Below are 25,171 nucleotides of genomic sequence, written 5' to 3'. Positions count from 1 at the left end.
AAAGGGAGAAGACTCAAACCAATACAATTAGAAATGAAAAAGGAGAAGTAACAACTGACACTGCAGAAATAAAAAAGATCATGAGAGATTACTACAAGTACCTCTATGCCAATAAAATGGACAATCTGGAAGAAATGGACAAATTCTTAGAAATGCACAACCTGCCAAGACTGAATCAGGAAGAAATGGAAAATATGAACAGACAAATCACAAGCACTGAAATTCAAACTGTGATTAAAAATCTTCCAACAAACAAAAGCCCAGGACCAGATGGCTTCACAGGCGAATTCTATCAAACATTTAGAGAAGAGCTAACACCTATCCTTCTCAAACTCTTCCAAAATATAGCAGAGGGAGGAACACTCCCAAATTCCTTCTACGAGGCCACCATCACCTTGATACCAAAACCAGACAAGGATGTCACAAAGAAAGAAAACTACAGGCCAGTATCACTGATGAACATAGATGCAAAAATCCTCAACAAAATACTAGCAAACAGAATCCAACAGCACATTAAAAGGATCATACACCATGATCAAGTGGGGTTTATTCCAGGAATGCAAGGATTCTTCAATATTCGCAAATCAATCAGTGTGATACACCATATTAACAAATTGAAGGAGAAAAAGCATATGGTTATCTCAAGAGATGCAGAGAAAGCTTTTGACAGAATTCAACAGCCATTTATGATAAAAACCCTCCAGAAAGTAGGCATAGAGGGAACTTTCCTCAACATAATAAAGGCCATATATGACGAACCCACAGCCAACATCGTCCTCAATGGTGAAAAACTGAAAGCATTTCCACTAAGATCAGGAAAAAGACAAGGTTGCCCACTCTCACCACTCTTATTCAACATAGTTTTGGAAGTTTTAGCCACAGCAATCAGAGAAGAAAAGGAAATAAAAGGAATCCAAATCAGAAAAGAGGAAGTAAAGCTGTCACTGTTTGCAGATGACATGATACTGTATATAGAGAATCCTAAAGATGCTACCAGAAAACTACTAGAGCTAATCAACGAATTTGGTAAAGTAGCAGGATACAAAATTAATGCACAGAAATCTCTTGCATTCCTATACACTAATGATGAAAAATCTGAAAGTGAAATCAAGAAAACACTCCCATTTACCACTGCAAAAAAAAGAATAAAATATCTAGAAATAAACCTACCTAAGGAGACAAAAGACCTGTATGCAGAAAATTATACGACACTGATGAAAGAAATTAAAGATGATACAAATAGATGGAGAGATATACCATATTCTTGAATTGGAAGAATCAACATTGTGAAAATGACTCTACTACCCAAAGCAATCTACAGATTCAATGCAATCCCTATCAAACTACCACTGGCACTTTTCACAGAACGAGAACAAAAAGTTTCACAATTTGTATGGAAACACAAAAGACCCCGAATAGCCAAAGCAATCTTGAGAATGAAAAATGGAGCTGGAGGAATCAGGCTCCCTGACTTCAGACTATACTACAAAGCTACAGTAATCAAGACAGTATGGTATTGCCACAAAAACAGAAAGATAGATCAATGGAACAGGATACAAAGCCCAGAGATAAACCCATGCACATATGGTCACCTTATCTTTGATAAAGGAGGCAGGAATGTACAGTGGAGAAAGGACAGCCTCTTCAATAAGTGGTGCTGGGAAAACTGGACAGGTACGTGTAAAAGTATGAGATTAGATCACTCCCTAACACCATACACAAAAATAAGCTCAAAATGGATTAAAGACCTAAATGTAAGGCCAGAAACTATCAAACTCTTAGAGGAAAACATAGGCAGAACACTCTATGACATAAATCACAGCAAGATCCTTTTTGACCCACCTCCTAGAGAAATGGAAATAAAAACAAAAATAAACAAATGGGACCTAATGAAACTTCAAAGCTTTTGCACAGCAAAGGAAACCATAAACAAGACCAAAAGACAACCCTCAGAATGGGAGAAAATATTTGCAAATGAAGCAACTGACAAAGGATTAATCTCCAAAATTTACAAGCAGCTCATGCAGCTCAATAACAAAAAAACAAACGACCCAATCCAAAAATGGGCAGAAGACCTAAATAGACATTTCTCCAAAGAAGATATACAGACTGCCAACAAACACATGAAAGAATGCTCAACATCATTAATCCTTAGAGAAATGCAAATCAAAACTACAATGGGGGCTTCCCTGGTGGCGCAGTGGTTGAGAGTCTACCTGCCGATGCAGGGGACGTGGGTTCGTGCCCCGGTCCGGGAAGATCCCACATGCCACGGAGCGGCTAGGCCCGTGAGCCATGGCCGCTGAGCCTGCGCGTCCGGAGCCTGTGCTCCGCAACGGGAGAGGCCACAACAGTGAGAGGCCCACGTAACACAAAAAAAAAAAAAAAAAAACTACAATGAGATATCATCTCACACCAGTCAGAATGGCCATCATCAAAATATCTAGAAACAATAAATGCTGGAAAGGATGTGGAGAAAAGGGAGCACTCTTGCACTGCTGGTGGGAATGTGAATTGGCACAGCCACTATGGAGAACAGTATGGAGGTTCCTTAAAAAACTACAAATAGGACTACCATATGACCCAGCAATCCCACTACTGGGCATATACCCTGAGAAAACCATAATTCAAAAAGAGTCATGTACCAAAATGTTCATTGAAGCTCTATTTACAATAGCCCGGAGATGGAAACAACCTAAGTGTCCATCATCAGATGAATGGATAAAGAAGATGTGGCACATATATACAATGGAATATTACTCAGCCATAAAAAGAAATGAAACTGAGCTATTTGTAATGAGGTGGATGGACCTACAGTCTGTCATACAGAGTGACGTAAGTCAGAAAGAGAAAGACAAATACCGTATGCTAACACATATATGTGGAATTTAAGGAAAAAAATGTCATGAAGAACCTAGGGGTAAGACAGGAATAAAGACACAGACCTACTAGAGAATGGACTTGAGGATATGGGGAGTGGGAAGGGTAAGCTGTGACAAAGTGAGAGAGTGGCATGGACATATATACACTACCAAACATTAAATAGATAGCTAGTGGGAAGCAGCCGCATAGCACAGGGAGATCAGCTCGGTGCTTTGTGACCACCTAGAGGGGTGGGATAGGGAGGATGGGAAGGAGGGAGACGCAAGAGGGAAGAGATATGGGAACATATGTATAACTGATACACTTTGTTATAAAGCGGAAACTAACACACCATTGTAAAGCAATTATACTCCAATAAAGATGTAAAAAAAATTTTTTTTAACCCATAGAATTAAATAAAATATCTATAAAAGTAGAAGTAATAAAATAAAATAAAATAAAAGTATATTAAAAAAAAGAATTCTAGTCCAATGAGGAGTATGATGTCTCCAAAAAGCAACGAGACTTGCAGGTCCACGTGGCTCTATGAAGAGCTAAACAAGATGCACCAAATAGTGGCAAGTGAGAAAATGGACTCAAAATAACCTGCACACGCTGACCATTGTGGGCAACATCGGGCATCAGAAGGTCTGACGAGGGATGGGTCTGGCTGGGTGTGCTGCCTGGAGAGCCAAGTGAACAGCATCATAGCTTCCTTAAACCTGATATCATGGCTTGACTGGGCAGTGGTTGAGGTCAGCAGGGTGGGTGGACGAAAGAGACAATTCAGGAGGACCCAAGGCCCATGTGTCTTGGGGAGGCAGAGAGGCCTTTCAGACAGGTTTCCCACAAGGGTTGGTGTGGCAAAGGGCCTGCTGGGGAAGAAGTGAGCGCTCCATTGCTGCAGGTGTGGGAGTGCATGCCCAACAAAAACACCTTGGGATGTTTCCCATTTCTGTGATCTTTTGGGATTCAGTCCTCCAGCTCCTGAAGCCCCTGGTTGGGAGCTATCTGCTCCTGAACACATGAGAAGGCTTGAACAAGCTCCTCCTGAATAAGGCTTCAGAATTCAGTCCCTGTTCCCTCTGCCTGGTAGGGGTGAACCTCCGCCTAGCAGCACAGGGAATACCCAGGAAGCAGGGCTTAGCTGCTTAGCTGGTTCCCCTATAGAAAACCTGGCTCTAGACCTAGGCTGCTCTGGGTGACCAGGACAGAATCACAGAACATCTGAGCTGGAGCAGTCCGTACCTCTAACCTTGCTGCTCCCCATACAGAGGATCCTGAGGCCCAGAGCGGGGATGACTTGCCTGGGGACACACAGCTAGTCTGGAACTCAGGTCTCCTGCCTCTGTTCTGGGCCTTTCTCTGCACCAGTTGCTCTTCTAGCACCTGGCAGTCGTCAGGAGGTGCTTCCTTCTTAGTTCAAAGCAGAAAAAAGCGGCAGCAGGGCAGGGGATCAGAGGGCAAACCAGGCCAATGGTCCCACGTGGCCCACGGCGTTAGAGGTGCCCCATGAGCAGCTCGGCTGGGGCATCCCTCTGCTGCCTGGAGAACATGCTGATAGGCCTACCCCATCACTGCCTCCTTGTTTCTTGTATGGGATAAACTGTTTGGCCTTTGGACAAGATTATTTTTGCACAAAACAGGATTGTTATCACTTAATTGAAAATAATTATCCAATGCAAATTGAGTTCAACTTGTCTAGCTGAAAATAAAAAGTGAATATTTTGGGCGGTTTCACTGCTGCAAAGGCAGGTATTTAGCCCTGGGAAATCTCAAGGCCTCTCTTGAATGGCCCCCATGGCCGGGAAGACTAATTCACCCCCTTGTCCAAATCAGGGCTTGTTCGAATGTGTCTGTAATGGAGGAGGTGTTCTGACAGAGACGGAGGCCCGTGGGTCGCTGAGTGTGGTAGGGATGCATGTAATCCCGCTCGGTGGTTCAGCCCCTGAGGGGCTTATCCTGAGAAACACAGGCCCCGGTCTCCTTCAGAAACAAAGAAAAAGAAAGGATCAGGGGCAAGGAGAGGGAGCTGATGACGTAAGTCTAATGTGGGAGGTCACTTCCTGTCCTTTTCCCCTGTGTCCTCCAGCCCAGGCACTGCACCTTCAAACACCCAGAAACCTGAACCCAATATCCGAACCCTCTGAGACTCTCTGTCAGTCTCGCCCACATGCCCAGTTGACCACCAGCTCCATCTGCTTGCTTACGTATTCCTTGGCTTTGTTCACTTCCTCCCATCCTCACTGTATCAGTTACCGCTGTTGCAGCAATGCTGCCTAACAAACAGCCACAAATTCTCAGTGGCCTACAGTAATAGGTAGTTCTTTCTCATGGTTCTGCAGCTCCACTGACCTAAGCTGGGCTGGTCCATGAGTCCACAAGTGGGAGGGGTGGCTCTGCTCCATGTGTCTCCCATCCTCCAGGATCAGCGGGCTAGCTGGGCACATCCTTCTCCTGGTGATGGAAGATGCACAACATGGCAGGTGGAAACATGGGAGGCCTCTTAAGGTCAAGTCTCAGAACTGGTATCCTGTCACTCCTGCCCTATTCCATTGACCAAAGTAAGTTATAAGACTAAGCCCAAAAAAGTCTAGGGCTAGGAGAGTACACTCCTGCCATGATGAGGCTGAGGCCAGAGTGTGGGTGAGGAAGGGTGAAGGCTACTAATCTAGTTCTGACCCTCCCACTAGAATCTCCCCTTCTGGTTTCACCCCCTCTAGTCTGTTCTCCACAGAGTAGTTGCTCCTTCTACAATGCAAACCTGACTATGTCACTTTTCAGCTTAGAATCCTGAAAAATCCTTCCCTCTTCTTTTCTGAGAATAATTGAAATTCAATTGAAAAATTTCTGTCTTTAACACTATCCTAAGTGTCCTATGAAATACGTCAACTGCACAACTGTCATGGTGGCCCTTCAGACTGAGCTGCCTGGGCTCTCTTCCCTTCCAGGGGCAGCCTGGCTGTTCACGCTTGCGTATGGCAGTGCAGAAACACGACGCAGCGGTACATGGGAGCAGCGGTACAGCAGCTGCAGGATGGGGCACCCTTTATGTGTGGTTGCACAGGAAGGCCACAGTACAGCGCCAGGCTCAGGGGAGGGACTGTTATTCTCTTCCAAAACCCAAGCACGAATCCCCCCAGAGGTAAATTTTCCCACAAAATCCACCTGTGCTCAGTGAAGCTGTACAGACAAGTACTACTCAGGATGAGACCTGCAGACCAGCACTGGTCTGAGAATTCTTGGTTAAATGTCCATGAAGGAATAAGGAGTTTGCACCAGAATGTACATCACTGTGTCACCAGGCTCACAGTGTAGTTCAGCTGACCTTTTCATAGCAAGACTTTCTCAATGAAGGAAGCAGTGATTGACTCTGGTGTAAGCTCCTTATCTCGTGTGGACTGGTAAATTAATAATTTGTGGCTCAGCCACTTTGAGATTGCTCAGCTCTCCTTTGCTTCTGGACACATGGACCTGAGGTGCCGAAGCAACTCTGAATGGCACCCCAGAGTAAAATTATATGACACTGGGCAAAAGCTAGTAGTTAAAAAATTAATACAGTGCTGTAATAAAAAAGGGAAGCTACTTCAATATAACAACAGACGGTTGCCTAAATAAATTACCTATGCTCCCTTAATGAAGTCAACTGCACTCATAATAGTTTGGGGACTTTATAACAGGATGACAAAGGCTGAGGATATAACAGTAAGTTTTTTTAAAAAGCATGACACAAAAGGGTGTGAGCAGTCCGCTACGTAATGTGTAGATTAGGCAAATGTGCACACATTCATGTAGCCTGAAGGAACTGCGTGAAAATAGGCAGAGTGCGTATGTTAGCATGGTGTGATTATACCCATTTCTTCTTTCTTTTTGAAACTTCTGAAACATAGTTCTGTTACTTCATAATGAAAAAAAAAATTTACACTTATTGATAAAATATTTCCAAGACCCCTTCTGTTGGTATCTTCTATTTCATTGTCTCCTTGGTTCCCAATATTAAAACATTAAAAAACTGTTAATTCAGAAACATAAAACTCAGAATTTCTGATCACTCAGACTGGATTCTCATTTGTCCGTTCGTTCATTCATTCATCATTCATCATTCATTCAACAAACATTTCCTGAGGACTCACGAGTGCCCTTCAGCATTGTGATGCGACAGCATCATGTCCCTGCCTCTGGGACGGCTGGCCAGGGCTCACCCTTGCACTCTCCGTGATTCACTTAACAAACATTTGCCCACTTTGCCCTGTGCCCTGGCCTGGGCTGGCACTGGGGGACAGAGGCATGTCCAGCCAGGGGAGAAGACAGATCAAACCCAGGAAACATCTCTTCTTCAGAAACGTCAGTTAAAAGCTTAAAAACCTAATACATGCTCATAATAAATTCAAACAATATGAAACCAAACCCACTTCCTAGATATAAGCAAGAGGAATAGTTTCGTATGTATCCGTCAGATTTCTTTCTATGAATATATAAAGACATATTTCTTATATATATAAAGAATGCACACATTCCCAAACATCTATATTCATGTCTACGTAAACAGTAGTCTTATTTTCATTTGTTCAAAAAATGGATCTTAGAACGTGTTCAGTTCTGCAGCTTCAATGCTTATTGTTCTGAAACAAAGCATACAAATGTGCAAAGTGTTGGGCGACCACAGAGGATGAGTGACTGGTGCCAGGCCGCGGTGGCCCTGGTGGTGGCCGTGAATGTGAGATCTTCACAGCAATCCTAAGAGGTCTGCCCGCCCTGAAGCCTGAGCTCTCTGTTGCCCGCTTGCCCAGCCAGGCTTCACTGAGCTGGCCGCTGAACATGGTAGGATTTTGCTGTACGGAGAGGTGGGAGGAAGAAATGACGGGGAAAGAACGGCAGTGGTGAAGGCCTAGAGGTGGATGACGAGGGTGACCCCTTCGTGGTGTAGACCCTCATCAAACAACTGCGAGCAGATGCACAGACCCAGGTCCTCATCTACATCCAGGCTCATCTTTTTCTCTGTCTTCCTTCCAAAGCCCTCCAACCCAGTGGTCCCAAACTTGTCCCTCCAGCATCAGAAACCAGGGGGTGGCCTTGTTGGGAAAAGAGGGCTGGTTTGCATTGCTGGTTATTGGGGTCTCAGCTCATTACAAGAGCAAATGTACTTAAACATTAGGAAAGAGCTGCATTTACAAAGCCCATGTTGTTTACACAGTGAGGAGAAATTAATTCATGACAAGGTAGAAAGTGGGGTTTGGGGGGCTCCACTGTCTTCTCACTGCTAAACGTTGGCTGGTGGGCAAGCCTGGCATGTGCTCACTTCCACTTTGACAGCTGGTCTTACAAAATGGGGACCCTTTCATCGTGAGAATTCCCCTAATGCTAATCTGGATAATTAAAAAAAAAACAAAACCAAGCAAAATACCCAACAGAAATTCAGAAGGAACTGCTGCTGATCTATACAAATACACCAGGCACATTTCTACATTATATTTGGGTCACACTCCTGAAATGACTGGCTCAGGGTCTCTCTAGGTGACAGGGGGCAGGGTCTCTTCTGTGGTCCTCCTGGTCAGGGCTGCTCTGAAGTGAGCAGGCCAAGCCTGGGACACCTGCCAGGTCCCTTACGTGTTTGGTTCACATCGCTTAACCCACCCACCTTCCCCTTCCTTGTCAACTCTCTACCCTTTTCTGGGCCTCTGTGTTGTCCTCTGTAAATCGGGGTAAGGGGGACATAAAAGGGCATACAAAATAAAATAGAATGAGGAGGGGAATCTCTAAGAATCCTTTCCAATCTTATCTTATAAAAACAAACAAAGAGAAAACAGATCAGCCAAGAACACCAGAGCCAGCCTGGGTTCAAGGCCACAACCCAAGACCTTGTCCTGAGATCTTCTTGCCCCATCCCCCGGTGTCTATCTTCTTTGGTTCCCGAACTTTAAGTTCCCTATCAGTTCCCTCCTCCCCTCCTCACACACACAGACCCACAGAGCCTAGCCCTCCATCTGTGCCTGGCCCACCCATCTGTATCCCCAAAGTACAGTGACTTGGGACCTCGGCCACATCACCTGGACCCCAGACTCCACCTCTGCATCCCCCCGTTCTCCCCTGCACCCCACAGCTAGCACTGCCACCTGACCCACCTCCCCCCACCCCGCTCTGAGATCACTGACAACACAGATCACTCAACTTGCCATGCTAGGATCCTTCCTGGAATCAGCACAACAGATAGCTCCATCTGCAGACCTGTCCTGTCCCTCGTCCCTTCCCAGCACCCTCCATGCCCCAGCCCCACCTTCCCACCTGAAATCATCCCCCACTGGCCTCCGAGCCTGTGAACGAGAATTTCTGAGACACTCTAACTCCACCATTCGTTCTTTGAGCCTTTGAGCCTTAGTAGAGGAGCCACCTCTCAGGGGAAGCCTTCCCTGATTCCATGCACACTTCCAACCCAAGTCAAACTGACCCTTCTGCCCCAGCCTCTTGCAGATCCACAGACTCTGTATCAGTCACCTGTGTACCTATCATATTAACTTCCAGCCTTTTTCCACTGCACCTCAAAATACTTTTAAAAACTGACGTATAACTTACATAAAGTGCAGTTACATCTCAACACATTTTTTCATATGCATACACCTGTGTATGGGTTTGGGCTAGAGATGGGTAGGTAGAGGTACAAGCTGGAAAGCTAGAAGACTCTCTGTGGGTCTGTGTGTGTTGGGGAGGGGGTGCTACCTGTAGGTAACTTAGATGCTGGAGGCCAAAGAAAGGAGACACGTGGCCAGCAGCCTGGGATGGAGTCAAGAGATCTCGGGCTTAGATTCTTTTTTTTTTTTTTTTTTTTTTTTTTGCGTTATGTGGGCCTCTCACTGTCGTGGCCTCTCTCGTTGCGGAGCACAGGCTCCGGACATGCTGGCTCAGCGGCCATGGCTTATGGGCCTAGCCGCTCTGCGGCATGTGGGATCTTCCTGGACCAGGGCACGAACCCGTGTCCCCTGCATCGGCAGGTGGACTCTCAACCACTGCGCCACCAGGGAAGCCCATCGGGCTTAGATTCTTGATCAGGATCAAGGTCAATGAATTTTCACATAGGTGAGAGATCATGCTGAATGTGCAACTTTAAAAATCTTAATAACTTAATGGCTTCTTCTTGCTCAGTTGAATTGATTGCTATCATTTACTTCTTCATTCTCCCACTGTCAAACATTGCCAATAACTACAACTATAAAGAATACTCTGTGGACATCTTAGCTGATAATTCTTTAAGGCCATTCCTGGTTAATCTATAGGGTAGGGTCCGAGAAGTGGAGATACTGGGCCAGAGGAATAACCCTTGTAAGGCTCTTTACACATATGGCCAAAGAGCTACATGGAATGTATTAGTCTGTTTGGGCTGCCATAACAAAATGCCACAGACTGGGTGGCTTAAAACAGCAGAAATTAATTTCCTCACAGTTCTGGAGGATGGAAGTCCAAGATCAAGGTGCTGGCAGGGTTGGATTCCTCTGAGGCCTCTTTCCTTGGCTTGTAGACGGTGACCCTCTTGCTGCCTCTTCACAGGGTCATCCCTCTGTGCATGTGCCCCCTGGTGTTTTGTCTGTCCTAATTTCCTTTTTTTATAAGGACACCAGTCATATTGGATTAAGGCCCATCCTAATGGCCTCATTTTAACCTAATTACTTCTATAAAGGCTGTATCTACAGACACAGTCACATTCTGAGGTACTAGGGGTTAGGGCTTCAACATTTGGGGCGGGGGCGCAGTTCATCCCATAAGAGAATTCTTCCTCAGAGGTTGGAAATGTCCTCTGGTGTCCTGTGGCTTGGTTGTGGCCCTCTCGTTTCCTTCCAAAGTGAAGATGTATTTTAGTGTGAAGCCCTCTCCATGTCTCTCAGCCTTACCCGTTTCCCTTTCTTCAAGTCTCTCATCCCATCACTGTCCACAGCTGTCAATCAATCTAAAGCAGAGATTCTCAACCTCTGATGCACACTGGAATCTGAGAGCTTAAAAAACTATCCCGGTGTCTGGGTTCCAACCCAGCAGATTCGGATGTTGTCGGTCTGGGGGTACAGCCTGGATGTGTGGAACTTTAAAGCTCTTCAGGTGGCTCAGTGTTTTGCCAAGGTGAGAACTTCCAGTCTCTGGTCTCTCTTCTTTGCTTTTGCAAAGTATGAGACAGGCACAGGGGCTGTTTAATTACCATCTTTCAAAGTTAATTAAAGCTCCACATTCTGAAGTCTGTTTTTAACTCCCCTAAACAAGTTCATTTTAAAGCGTGGTGGTAATTTGGCTCTTTTGTTAAAATTAAGTCCTTAAAGTAAACATTAAAAGACAAAATGGAAAACCACTGGGCATAGAAAATCCACCCTGGATTTAATAGAGTCTCTTAAGTCGTGGACTGGAGTGAGACTCTTGCCGCTCAATGCAGGTGGGGGAGCTTGCTATACATCGTGGTCCTTGAGGCTTATGTTCTGTGTAAGCTTTTAAAGGAAGAGGATGACAGCTAATTTTCATGAGAGCCCTGCTTCTGCAGTGGGGTGATTAGAAAACTGTTAAGTCTGGGCTCCTCTAAGTTTCACACCCCAACTCTCAATGTTTGAAACAAAGTTTTAAAAGATTCTCCCCAGGGGTGAATCTCACAGATACAGTGAACTAAAGAAGCCAGAGACAAAAGAGTCCATATTGGATGATTCCATTTAGACGAGGTTGAAGTACAGGTGAAACTAATCGACAGTGACAGGAATCAGACCTTGATTGCCTCTGATATGTGTGTTTGTTGGAAAAGAGTCAGACCCTGAACACTCTTCCAAAGCCTTGGTGATGAACAGATGGGCACATGGCTCAGCCGGTTTGGGGGAAGACGTCTGTGATACTGGCTCCCCTTCAAACCATGGCTTTCGCAAGTGGCGCAGGGTCCGTCATTGGCAGGACGGAGTCACAGCCCCAGCCCCAGGCCCGGGTGCAGTCTGGCCTCCGCTTGCTTGCTCTGCTCCTCCAAGCTGCTCCTCTACCCTCAGCTCTACACAGGATGCCAGCTGTGCTCTTTCTGTCCTGCACCTTTGTACACGCTGTCCCTCCTGCCTGAGATGACCCTCCCAATCTTGTTCCCCTGGGATTTGGTCATCCTTCATATCACAGCAGGAAAGTCATTCTTCTGCCTCCAGGCATGGCATTAATCACACCTTTTACTTGTCACTATTTGTTTTTGCCATTAGACTGGTGCTCTTTTAGGGACAGTACTGTCCCTATTTTCAATGCTGGGCATGATGACGGGCACCGAGTAGAGGCTTTAAACGGTGTTTGTCATTGAACCGTGTTAGTTTAGAATGGGAAGCGGAGAGCTGTAGACAAAATGTCTTTTGTTAAAGCTATCTATCTACTCATAACAATATTTGAAACCAGATGGAGAAACGTGATTCAACCGACTCTGGGTGGGTGGGGATCTGCGGGCACAGGCATGGCCCGTCCCTAGCTCCAGAGTGGGCAGCAGAATGGCTCTGCAAAACAGAGGGACAAAAATTTGACACTGGGGTGGGACAGTGCTGGAGGAATGGAGGGAAGAGATGGCGAGAAGGCAGAGAGAATGGGTAGAAGGAACTGCAAGGACAGCGGGAACAATGCGTTGTGTCACGTGACACCTCCCTGCAGCCCTGAAATCTTCACTGAAGTTCCCCAAACTCACAAAATGTTTAACGGGAGTGTATTTGTGAGTGTGTGAATGTATGTGTGTGACACAAGTGTGTGCATGCGTGTGTGAATATGTATATATGTGTGAGAGCATGTGTGTGTGTCAGCGTGCATGTCTAGGTATGTAGGAGTGTGGCTGCATGTCTAGGTATGTACATGTGTGGGTGTATGTATACGTGAGCATGTGTGAATGTGTGCATATGAGTGGGAATACGTGTGTAAGTGTGTGCCTGTGGGTGCGTGTGAACATGTGGGACTGTGTATGTGGGCAAGTATGTGCATGTGTGCATGTGTTTGTGGGCTGAGAAAGGTTGTGGGTTTCCTGCCTGGATTGCTTCAGGAGTGATGCTGAGGCACCATGAGGCAGTCAGCTTTGCATCTCTCAGCAATCATGGTAAGCACAGAGCATGGCACTGGAGCCGAATCTGTGAGGGGCCAATAGCCCCCAGCTGAGATCTGAGTCACACATTTAATGAGTCACTAGTTTCATCAAGAAAGCCAGTCTTGGTTGCTGGGCAGTGCCTGCCTGGAACTCTATGCTGAAGAGTGAAGCCTTCTGAGACTCCAAGGGAAAGGAGATCATGATTGATTAGCAATGTCTGCCCTGGCTCTGACGGGCACGGTGGCAGCCTGCATCCTGGCCTCTAATGGGCGCCAAGCGAAGTGCCTGGCTTTTGGGATACAAAGACGAACCTGACATAGTACCTGCCCTCGAGGGGCTCCCAGTCTTCTGTGGGAGACTGAGAAAGTAAATAGACAATTGAAAGTACAATAGATGTAGGCTAGGTGAGGAGGTTGAGAGGCACAGCTGAGACATTGATGGTGCCTGGAGCAGAAGGGGAGGTTTCCTCATGGAATATCTGACCAGGCTGACAGGGTTGAAGAAGCAAAGGAAGGAGGGCATTAACAGCAGAAGACACAGGATGAGCAAATTCTTGCAGGAATGAAAATGTGGGGGTATCTGGGGGCAGAACAAAGGGGTGTGGCAGGAGATGGGGAGGGCAGGGAGTCCAGAGCTGACCTGGGCGGGGGGCTGAGTGCTGTTGCCTAGGAGGTAGTCCCTAACAGAGTTGCCTAAGCCAGATACAAAGGAGGCCCGCTCTCAGCCCAGAGGACAGCTCCACATGGGGCCTGGGCATCCCAACACATCCCTCCCTGACCAAGGGAAGCCTTCTCTGTTCCCATTTTCCTGGCTGCAGACCATGGGAACCAAGCCCCATGGATCCTGGTGTTGTATATGCTGTGAGCTGCTGCAGGCGTGGGACAAAAAGCCACAGATAATTTGCATCGGATGGAGAGCACATTTTCAGTTTCCCTGTCTCACAAATTGCAAATTTCACTTTCACAGCCCTTCTTTCCCCCATGGCAACCACCCTGGTTTCTCCACAGCTCCTCAGAAGTCTGTTGTCACAGAGACACCCCAGGTTTCCTCTGTGGTGTTTCTGCCTCACCAGCCTCCAGGGCTCCAAAGAGCTCAACACCTGGTCTTTGACGTCCCCTTCTCCAAACCTCCTCCAAACGCTGGCCCCATGGCCCATTCTGGCTCATGGAGAGAGTCCCACACTGGGAGGCAGGCGCCTGGACTCCAGTCCTGGCTCTGCCCCTAACTCAGTGCAGGATATGAAGCTCTTTATGGGCCTCAGTTTCCCCATATGTACCATACAGGTTTCTAGATTTGTTAATTTCTGAAGGTCCTCCAGCTTGTAGAATGGTGGCTTTCTGATTTGACAGTTTCTTTGTCATGGAAACCCCAAGATGATCTTTTATAGCAAGTGCTGGGACTTGTGTTGGCCCCTGATGGTCCAGGAACTTGAGGTCTTTGAGGTATCTACCCCGTGTTCCCTGGATCTACTGCTGCTTCGCCCTTCCTTTCTAATTTTTTCCCTGTCCTCTGGGTCTAGTTCCTGTATCTTCATGTTCATTTGTTCCCTGACTCCTGGTAATGACTGTGTGGGGCAGTGTGACTTAGGAGGTGCTCAGTTCGCTGTACTAAAAGAGCTCCTGGCTGGCGGGGAGGTAGGTCTCTTCTCCCTCCTGCCCTCTGGCTCCATGCCACAGCCCAGCTCATGGCTACACCCAGAGCTTCTTGCAAACAGCTGCCTGGAGGGAACAACATTGTTGAGATTCAATATTTAAACATGAAACACATTTTTTAACTCACTCCTAACATGTTGATGTTTTCAGAGATGCTTTCTGTTTTCTGTTGTCAAAGTGTGGCAGAGGGAGACAGAAGGGGCTGAGGGAGAGGGCCCCAAAGCCTAGGCCTGGCTCTTCCTCTGACTTGAGGAATGACCATGGGCAAGGCTTTTCCCTGTGCTGGCCTCGGTTTCCCCATCTGTAAAGTGGGGGTGAAGTCGGGTGGGCCAGAGTAAACTAGACAATCTTTCAGGCCTTTGCAGCTCTGACATCCACCAGAACTTCAAGAATCCTGCCGTGGCCGAGATCTCCCCATCCCTTGCAAGATGGTGCTGCATGCATAGCCTGGCTTGCTGATGGTAAGGGAAGGCCCATGAGAAGACAAGAACCCCCTGGAGCACAGACAGGCAGGCTTCAGAGGCCAGGTCTGTGGTGGGTTGGCAGGGGAATCCAGAGTGACCCAGGAGGGCAATGTTAATTGAGGCAATGAAACCAGAAAACTCCCCTGAGCAGCTAAGCGCAAGAGGGTTGCCATGCAAATCACCAGGAAGAAATGATTAACTGGGTGTAGGCACAGAAGAGAAGTGGTTGGTGACCCATGACTTGTCCAGGACGATGGTAGATCCCCTGGGCCCCCCGAGGCTCCGTGCGGGTAGGCGTGGAGGACGAGGTGGGGTGTGAAAGGAGGCTGAGGCAGAGGCGGGTTTGACAAGCTCTCCTCCCAGAAAGATTACCCAGGCGAAGCTGGCTGGGGAGAGGAGGCTGGTGGAGGAAGGGTGAGAAAGGCATGCAGATGGTTTCCATTTCGGGGAGGTTCCAACCTCTGATGCCTCACTTCGGGGTAGGGGAGGGGTGTGGAGAGGAGGAAGAAGCAGGGACTTTTCTGAGCGACATTTATAGTATCTAGGGTTATCAGAATTCACAGACCCTCTGCAGGGGCTCCCTCCTGGTGCCTGGTCCCGCTCTCAGGGGATGTTTGAATCTCCTCTGGTTGCTCACCTCCAGGGACCTCGAGCCCACTGCATCCCAGGTGGTCTGTCCCACTGTTGGAAACTCCAGTCAGGAAGGGCTTCTTGGCACCAAGTCCAAGTCTGCATCTCTGGCTGCATCAGCGTTTGGCACAATATACTCCATAGAGGTTTGGCTTGGTTCTGGTCTGTGGAGGCTTTTACCTAGGAAGCAGGAATAAATAATGTAAAATGATTACCAAGGTACAGAAGTTATCTGGCAGGCCTGGTACCATGTTCTAGGGATTAGGGTTTTGCCAAGTTTCTGCCTCAGTTTCCCTCTTTGAGATAAAGACCACTGTGCTGGTTAATTCTGTATACCTACTTGGCTAGGTAATGGCACCCAGCTGTTTGGTCAAATACTAGTCTACATGTTGCAGGGGAGGTGGTCTGTAGGTGTAATTAACATCTACAACAAATTGACTGCCAGTAAAGGACACTCCCCTCCACAGTGTGGGGAGGCCTCATGCTATTAGCTGATAGACCTTCAGGGTAAAAACTGAGGTTTCCTGAAGAAGGAGGGATTCTGCTTCAAAACTGTAAGACAGAAGTCCTGCCTGAGTTTCCAGCCTGCTGGCTGCCCTACACATTCTGGACTTGCCATCCCCAACAGCTGTGTGGGCTTAAACACATCTTTTTCTTTCTGTATACATATCCTACTGGTTTTGTTTCTCTGGAGAACCCTGACTGATGCCACCAAGCACCACCCTCTGTGCAAAGGCAGATAACACTTAAGTCCTTAGAAGAGCAATGTCCAAAAGGACTAATATATATTTTTTAATTTAAAAAATTTTTATTATAAATTTATTTATTTTTGGCTGCGTTGGGTCTTCGTTGCTACACGTGGGCTTTCTCTGGTGGCTGCGAGCAGGGGCTACTCTTCATTGCGGTGCACAGGCTTCTCACCGTGGTGGCTTCTCTTGTTGCAGAGCACGAGCTCTAGGCTGACGGGCTTCAGTAGTTATGGAACGCGGGCTCAGTAGTTGTGACTCAGGGGCTCAAGAGTGCAGGCTCAGGAGTTGTGGTGCACGGGCTTAGTTGCTCCGTGGCATGTGGGATCTTCCTGGACCAGGGCTCGAACCCGTGTCCCCTGCATTGGCAGGCAGATTCTTAACCACTGTGCCACAAGGGTAGTCCCAGGACTAATATCATTAAAAGTGCTAATTTGTGTGGTGCTGTGTTAATCTAAACCCGTCTCTGAGGGTGCCATCCATTTCCCTACTCAAAATCCGTGATGGGGCTTCCCTGGTGGCGCAGTGGTTGAGAGTCTGCCTGCCGATGCAGGGGACACGGGTTTGTGCCCCGGTCTGGGAGGATCCCACATGCCACAGAGCGGCTGGGCTCGTGAGCCATGGCCGCTGAGCCTGCGTGTCTGGAGCCTGTGCTCCGCAACTGGAGAGGCCACAACGGTGAGAGGCCCGCGTACCACAAAAAAAAAAAAAAAAAAAAAAATCCGTGATGGTTCCCTATTGCTACCACTGCCATGGTGTTAGCTACTGTTTATGAAGCATTTCTATTTATCAGACACTAAGCAAGTAATATATATAATTCATATGTATTAGATACTTTAATTCTTGCAGGAGAGAGGGTATTATCTCCATGTTTATGGATGAGGAAAATGAAACACAGAGGACCACACTCCTTGGCCTGAAATTTGGAGCCTTCAGTGATCTTGCTCCAATTTACCTCCCTCTACTCCCTTTCATGTTATCCATGGTCAAGGCTAATGAACTAGGCCCTCTTACTTAAGTGTGCTCTAGATTTTCCTACATCCCGGATGTTGCCTATACCTGGATTTCTTCTGAAACGTATTTCCTCTTATCCTACACGTCAAAGTCTTCCCTCTGCTCCAAGGGCCAATTCCACCTCCTCTGTTAAGTTTTCCTGGGTTCCCACCATCACTGACCCTGCAAGTGACCCCTTCCTGCACAGTTTCACATCTGGGCTTCTTTTTAACTTGAGTTACTGCCGTCCATTTCAGGGTTTCTCTCTCCTCCAGTTAAAATGGAAGCTCTCTGAGGGCAGGAAACATGTCTGATGGATTACAACAGACGACAGTATTGAAACTCATGGGGTTTCTTTCTAAAACAGGGAACTTTGATTAGAAAAAATATTAATCCTCCTGGACTAAACTTCTTTAAGGAAGTGTCTGTGTGGTTGTTTTCTGAAAGATCAGGGTGATTTCTGCTCCAGCATTACGTTAGCAGACTTGAATTTTCTTTGCTCTTATCTTCCGTTTGAACGACAGACCTCACAATGATAATTTAGCAAGGTTTGTCTTGTTTTGTCTGCCTGAGGCTTGACGCAGCAACACCAGCAACCTCTGTACCTCCCCAAAACCCTACAATGGGAGTGCCACACTCACCCTCTCCAGCCTTAAGCCACCTTCCCAAAGGAACTGCTGTGGACCTTTCCATTTGGAAGGGCAACCTCCCAGTCCAGTGCACTAAGGTTTTAGTCATCCCTATTTTGGTAATATCACACACAGAATGGTGCTGGGGACCAGTGAGTTACATTCATTTACTGACGCCTGGGTCAGGCCCCATTCTGGACCCTATTAGAAAGGAGAAAGCTGACATGGCCTTTATCTCTTTATTCTATCAACATATGTTTGAGCCCCTACGCTACACCAGGAACACTTTGCAGCACGCAGCTCACTCGTACAGTCTGTCTTCTCCATGGGCCACAAGCCCCACGAGTGCGTGCAGCATACTTGTCTGGCTCATCACTGCACCTTGACTTCAGTGCAGTGCCTGGCACATAACAGCTATCCTGTAAATATCTGTTGTAGAACTGAATGGGGTTTGAATCTGTCTCACCCACTAGAGAAAACAAGAGCCCCTCAAGAGTAGGGGAGCCCTTGTCAGCACAGGACCTGGCTCAGGTGAGATACTCAAGGAGTGTTTATTGAGTTGGCTGGATGGCCCAGTGTGGAGGTCCAGAGTGGGCCACACCTGACCAGGGCATGGGTTGGGGTGTGAACTCTGGGTTCTTTATGGGTTCCCATCTGTCTTGCTATGGGAACTGTGGCTCTTACTTTCTACTGTGACCTCTGCTCCTTACTTGTGGCTTTGGGGACTGAACAATTAATTGTGTAAAAGCTAAAAATAGAGATCTGACTCCATGAGGCTGCCATACAACAGCCAGTTCTAAGCACTTAACACTGGTTGTATGCTCAAAAAGGTGCTGTGAGGGGACATGACCCATGCTGAAACTGGGTTTCCTACTGAAACAGTATCAAATGGAGGGATTATGTTCATTATCAAGGGATTGATACTCAACTTTTCCTAAAAAGGTCCACAAGTGTGATGCTTAACCAGCTATCATGGCACTTATATAAAGTTCCTAGGCTGTGCACCAGCCACGCCTGTGATTGGTTGGTGAGGCATGAATGAGGGATTGGCTTGTGGGGTCACGAGGAATCAGCTGGAAGACTCTCCTCGGAGAGAGGTTGGGCCTGACATGAGTAGCTGGAAAGATGGACGGAGAAGGAGACTGTATAGAGTAAGAAGGCTCTCAGAGGCTGGGTCATGGGAAGACAGCCAGGTGATGCTTACTGTAAGGGCCATGAGTTGCTAATGTGAATTCAATGACGGAGCTGGGCAGGCTGGGGACTTGCTGAGCTGCTGGTAGACTGAGGGCTGCCCACAGAGAGGCAGTGCTGCACACTGGTCATCACTATTGCTCGAGTGAAGCCAGTGGTGATTCTGGTTTGGTTAAGCCCAGGGATTCCAGTCACCATTAGACCACAGAACATCAGAGCAGACAGCGACTAAGAACTCATCCAGGTTAATCTCACTGCTTCCAATTTTATGACGAGGAAACTGGGGCCTTGAGAGGAGGTCACAAGTTATCAGAGCTCAAAAAGGCACATGTCCTTGTGACAACATCTGATTAGCAATATGTTTACACTGGTCTGTTATGTTTAAAAGGCTAACTTATGTTTGGTGGACATACTTGGGGGACGTAAGTGAAAATCTGTTAGGACTATTCGCTAATGTGTACAGGGCTGAACTCTGATATGAAGCAGGTAACTCAGAGGGAAGGAAGTGATGGTCTGGTTTCTCCACAGGAAATCCTTCCTTTGCACGTGTACCCACCTTCTGTCCTCATGCGGGCTGCCACAGGGCATTTCCAGAGAGGACCTTCCCTCAAGGGAATAAGAGATAGGAAGCTCCTGGTCTCTGACCTGCCCTGGGTCCCCAGCACCATTCCAGTGGCCCCCCAGAGATCTCCCCTTTCCTTTTGTCTCTGGTGATCCTTCTATACCTCCCTACTCCCCTCAACCCTATTCCCTTATTCTTGGAAAAGCCTTCTCCATCGAAAGGGAGGCACTGAGGATACCATTTCCTCACCTTGCTCACCTGTCTACACACCTGCCTTCAACTCCTTTCAGGCATCCTTCTGGAGACATCCCTTCCCTCCTCCTTGAGTGCCATCAATTGAGTTTTCTTCTGTCCTCCAACATCCTCTTTTCAGCACCTTCCTGTCAACAGCAACCAGGCAGAGTCCACTGTCCTGTTAACCTTTCATAGCCAAGGGTTTACAAAGAGATGTACATTTTCTCCTCTTCCCAGCTGCTCATTCCCTCCTCAGTGCACTGTGGTCTGGCTTCTTGGCCCACCACTATCTCGGAACTCCTTTGGTAAAGATCTCCAAGGAGCTACACGTCCCCAAATCTGAGAGATGCTTTTCAGTTCATATGTTTATTTACCCAACATATATTTCACAGAGGAATTCAGGTATGAGAATATATGCAAGATGAGAAATTATAAATAATTAAAATAGCCTTAAGAAAAGTATAAATCAGAATGCAGATTCAGAGAAGAATAACAGATGAAATACTGCATCCCCCTATAAAACTCAGGGAATAAAAACAAAGTGCAGCATGGTAGAAGCAATTCCTCTTACAGTTCTTGGGGGTGTGTAGTGGGTTGGATAGTGTTCCCCTCAAAGATATATACAAGTCTTAATCCCCAGTACCCATGAATGTGAACTTAACTGGAAATAGGGTCTTTGCAGAGGTAATTAAGGATCTTGGATCCTTGAGACCATCTTGGCCTTAGGATCGGCCCTAAAGCCAAGGCACATAGAAACATAGAGGAGAAGATGGAGGCAGAGAGTGGAGTTATGTGTGGAAGCATCAAGGACTGCCACCAGAATCTGGGAGAGAGGCAGGGAACAGATTTACCCTCAGAGCATCAAGAAGGAACCAACTGGCAGAACAGAGCTGGAGGTATCATGCTTCTTGACCACAGACTATACTACAAAACTACAGTAATCAAAACAGTATGGTACTGGCACAAAAACAGACATAGGTCAATGGAACAGAACAGAGAGCCCAGAAATAAACCCACATACTTATGGCCAATTAATCTATGACAAAGGAGGCAGGAATATACAATGGAGTAAAGGTAGTCTCTTCAATAAGTTGTGCTGGGAAAACTGGACAGCTACATTTAACAGAATGAAATTAGAACATTCGCTAACACCATATACAAAAATAAACTCAAAATGGATTAAAGACCTAAATGTAATACTGGAAACCATAAAACTCCTAGAAGAGAACATAGGCATAAATTGTAGCAATATTTTTTTGGATCTGTCTCTTTAGGCAAGGGAAACAAAAGCAAAATAAACAAATGGAACCTTTGCATAGTAAAGGAAGCCATCGACATAAAATGACAACCTACTAACTGGGAGAAAATACTTGCAAATGATATGACTGGTAAGAGGTTAATATCCAAAATATATAAACAGCTCATACAATTCAATATCAAAAACAATCAACCCAATTAAAAAATTGACAGAAGACCTGAATAGGCAGTTTTCCAAAGAAGACTTACAGATAGTCAACAGGTACATGCAAAGATGCTCAACATCACTAGTCATCAGAAAAATGTAAATCAAAAAACCACAACGAGATATCACCTCACACCTGTCAGAATGACTATCATCAAAAAGACCACAAATAAAAAATGTTGGCAAGGATGTGGAGAAAAGGGAACACTTGTACACTGTTGGTACGAATGTAAATTGGGGCAGCTATGATGGAAAACAGTATGGAAGTTCCTCAAAAAACTAAAAATAGAACTACCGTATGATCCAGCAATTCTACTCCTGGGTATATATCCGAAGAAAACAAAAACAGTAATTCAAAAAGATACTTGCACCCCAATGTTCATGGCAGCATTGTTCACAATAGCCAAGATGTGGAGGCAACCTAAGTGTCCATCAACAGATGAATGGATAAAGAAGATGTGGTATATATATATACAGTGGAATACTATTCAGCCATAAAAAGAATGAAATATTGCCATTTACAGCAACATGGATGAACTTGGAGGGCATTATGCTAAGTGAAATAAGTCAGACAGAGAAAGACAAATACTGTATGATATCACTTATATGTGGAATCTAAAAAATACAACAAACTAGTGATCATAACAAAAAAGCAGCAGACCCACAGATACAGAGAACAAACTAGTGGTTACCAGTGGGGAGAGGGAATGGGGGAGGAGCAAAATAGGGAAGGGGATTAAGAGGTACAAACTACTATGTATAAAATAAGTAAGCTACAAGGATATATTTTACATCACAGAGAATATGGCAAATATTTTATAATAACTTTAAATAGAGTATAATCTATAAAAATTTTGAATCACTGTTGTATACCAGAAACTAATATAGTATTATAAATCAACTATACTTCAATTTTTAAAAAATTAAAAAAAAAAGGAACCAACTCTACTGACATCTTGACGTTGGACTTCAGGCCTCCAGGACTGTGAAAGAACAAATTCTATTGTTTTAAGTCATCTAGTTTGTGCCCCAGGAAATGAGTATGGGCTACATCCTTGCTTTTTCATATCTCCATGCCTTTACTGACAAGATTCCTTCTCCTTGAAGGGCTCTTCCCTTTCGTTATGCTGGAAATTTTTTATTCTGTTATGAACACCCATTGGAAGTCCTGGGCAAGAGAGGTCCTGCCCAGTCCCCTTGACTCTCCTTGACAGGACGACCCATATCCATCCCTGCGCTCCTCACCTGTATGACAGAGTCATTTTTGTGTTTGTCTCTTCAATTGCTTGTTAGTCCCTGAGCCTTGAGATTTCTTAGTAAAGTCAACCTTAATCAATACTACTACCGGCACAAAAAGGGTCCATGGCAAACATCTGTTGACTAAATAACTCAAAAAGCAATAAGAATACCAAAGGATTAATGTTGTCTGTGGTGGTCATAAAAGTGGAATAGGATATTCTGGAAGGAGGCAACAGCATAGGTAAAGCATGACCTAATCATTTATCCAATGGGTCTGGAAGGGTGAAGGAGGCAGAGGAGAAAGAGGAGTGAAAAACTGCAGAAGATAAGCTGGGAAGGCTTTAAATGTTAGGGCAGGAAGTTAGACATCAGCCTCTGGGCCATGGTCCCCGAATGCTGGTGCAGATTTTCACCAGCATGCCTCTTAGATACCTTTCCTACCACTTAGGCCTGAGAGGTCAGCTACTGCCCTCCCCCAGGCCCCAAAAGTTGGACATGTGCCTTGTGATCAGTCTCCTTCTTAGCACCCCCATGGGCAAAGCAGGAAACAAAACTGAGGATGGCCTGCGGACTACTGATCCTTGGCCTTGCCCTTCTTTTTTATTTCCAGAATATTCCCAATTCAGTGAAAAAACATTAAAATGTTTCCAGTAGATTACGAATGAAATTAGACTTTTGTTTTGACATATATATACATCTGTGAAACTATCCCTCAATCAAGATAATGAAGGTATTCACCACCCCCAAGTTTCCTTGTGTCCCTTTGTAATCTTCCTGCCCTACCCAATCATCCCCACCTCCAGGCAACCATGGATCTTCTGTTACTATAATTTGCATTTTTTGCAGTAATTCCATTGTCAATTTGACCTTATTGGGTGCTGCATATTTTTTTATTCCTATAAATAATCCTGAGCTTTGTTCTTGGAATTGGTGAAGTTATTTGGAAACACTCTGACTCTCTCAGGTCTTGTTTTTAAGCTAGTTAGGCAGAACCAGAGAAAAGTTTAGACCAAGTTTAGACCAAAAACTCTTCTGAGTACTGTAGTCACTGCTGCATGAACTATGAGGTTTTCCACTCTGACTGGTGAGAACAGAAACTATTCTTGGCCTTGTGTGAGCTCCAGATACAGTTCCCTCTAATCCTTTCAGGTGGTTTCCTCACACATATGCACTGACCAGTACTTAGCTGGGGACCCTCTGCACATAGATCTCTGGGCTCTCTCTCTATGCAGCTCTCTCCTTTCTGGTAATCCAACCTGCAAACTCTAGCTATTTTGGCTTCTCCAGGCTCCCAGCTCTGTTTCCTCAGTGAGGCTCTTCTTGGGTTTCCCCTCCTTGCTCCACAATTGGGAAACCCTCCATGCAGTCAGCTGGGGCAGTCAGAAGGCCATCTTTCAAAGTTCATTGTTCTTCCTTGTCTATGTTCAATGCCTTGAAAACTGCTTCACATATATATATATTTTTTACTTTTTTTTAAAATTAATTTTTTTATTTTTTGCGGTACGCGGGCCTCTCACTGTTGTGGCCTCTCCCGTTGTGGAGCACAGGCTCCGGACGCGCAGGCTCAGCGGCCATGGCTCACGGGCCCAGCCGCTCCGCGGCATGTGGGATCTTCCCGGACCGGGGCACGAACCCGTGTTCCCTGCATCGGCACGCGGACTCTCAACCAATGTGCCACCAGGGAAGCCCTTCCCATATATTTTTACATTATTTCAGGATGGAGGGTAAATCTGATCCCTGTTACTCCAGTGTTGGCTGGAAGTAGAAATTTCTGAAACTACTTTTGATAAAGACTTATGATATATGCTGCAATAAATTTGATATTCTGGGCTCTTTCATTTTGCACTGTCATATATGGGTACCACAAGCTGATAAACTCTTATTGAGAAAATGAGTACATATAGTACATCAAAATGAAGTTGTATTTTCTGCATTCAAAAATTTAAAAAAATTTTTGATGTATGACTGCCAAATATTCTTTTGTGGTAAGGGCTGTTCTGAGTTTACGGTTATAGATGATGTTTTTCATTCATATTCCTGTGTCTCTGTCAGGAGGCTCCTTCTCACTGCCCAAACCCACTTTTGTCTAGAGCCAGAGTTGATTGGGAAAGGCTCCTGGAGCAGCTCTTAAACAATGGCTGATTTAAAACAAGACAAAAAATGATATAGACACACATATCCTTTACCCCTGATCAGGGCAACTTTGAGGTGTGGCCCCTGCTGTCTCTAGTGTTCCCTTGGGATTCTGAGAGCTACCCTCTGTGGGACCCTGATTTGATAAGGAATCCAGTTTGGATTCTTTCTCTTCTCTTCCCTGTCCCACTTCCCCACTCCCTTACTGTGTTTTATTGGAAACATTTCCCAGTAAATCACTTTAAAAGCTGATTTATTTCACAATTGTTAGGACGGGTATGTATACACAAGACATTCGGTTTTCCATTTATTTTGCTCTTTACAAA

General features: G+C 45.9%; 1 protein-coding gene across 1 annotated transcript in view; it reads right to left on the bottom strand.

Annotated features, from left to right (window-relative positions):
* The window catches only part of ZCCHC7 (zinc finger CCHC-type containing 7), a 298,518-nt gene that overhangs the window by 26,567 nt on the left and 246,780 nt on the right, over nt 1-25,171 (bottom strand). Inside the window, exons 8-9 of the transcript XR_013829105.1 lie at nt 15,664-15,836; nt 5,218-5,319 (exon numbers count right to left, since the gene is read on the bottom strand). The gene's annotated coding sequence lies outside the window, so the exon portion shown is untranslated. The remainder of the gene's footprint in view (nt 1-5,217; nt 5,320-15,663; nt 15,837-25,171) is intronic.

This window comes from Stenella coeruleoalba (genome assembly GCF_951394435.1).
Source record: "Stenella coeruleoalba genome assembly, chromosome: 7".
NCBI classification, from domain to species: domain Eukaryota; kingdom Metazoa; phylum Chordata; class Mammalia; order Artiodactyla; family Delphinidae; genus Stenella; species Stenella coeruleoalba.
Note: the sequence above shows the minus strand (reverse complement) of the source record. Positions and strands in the feature narration are given on the sequence as shown.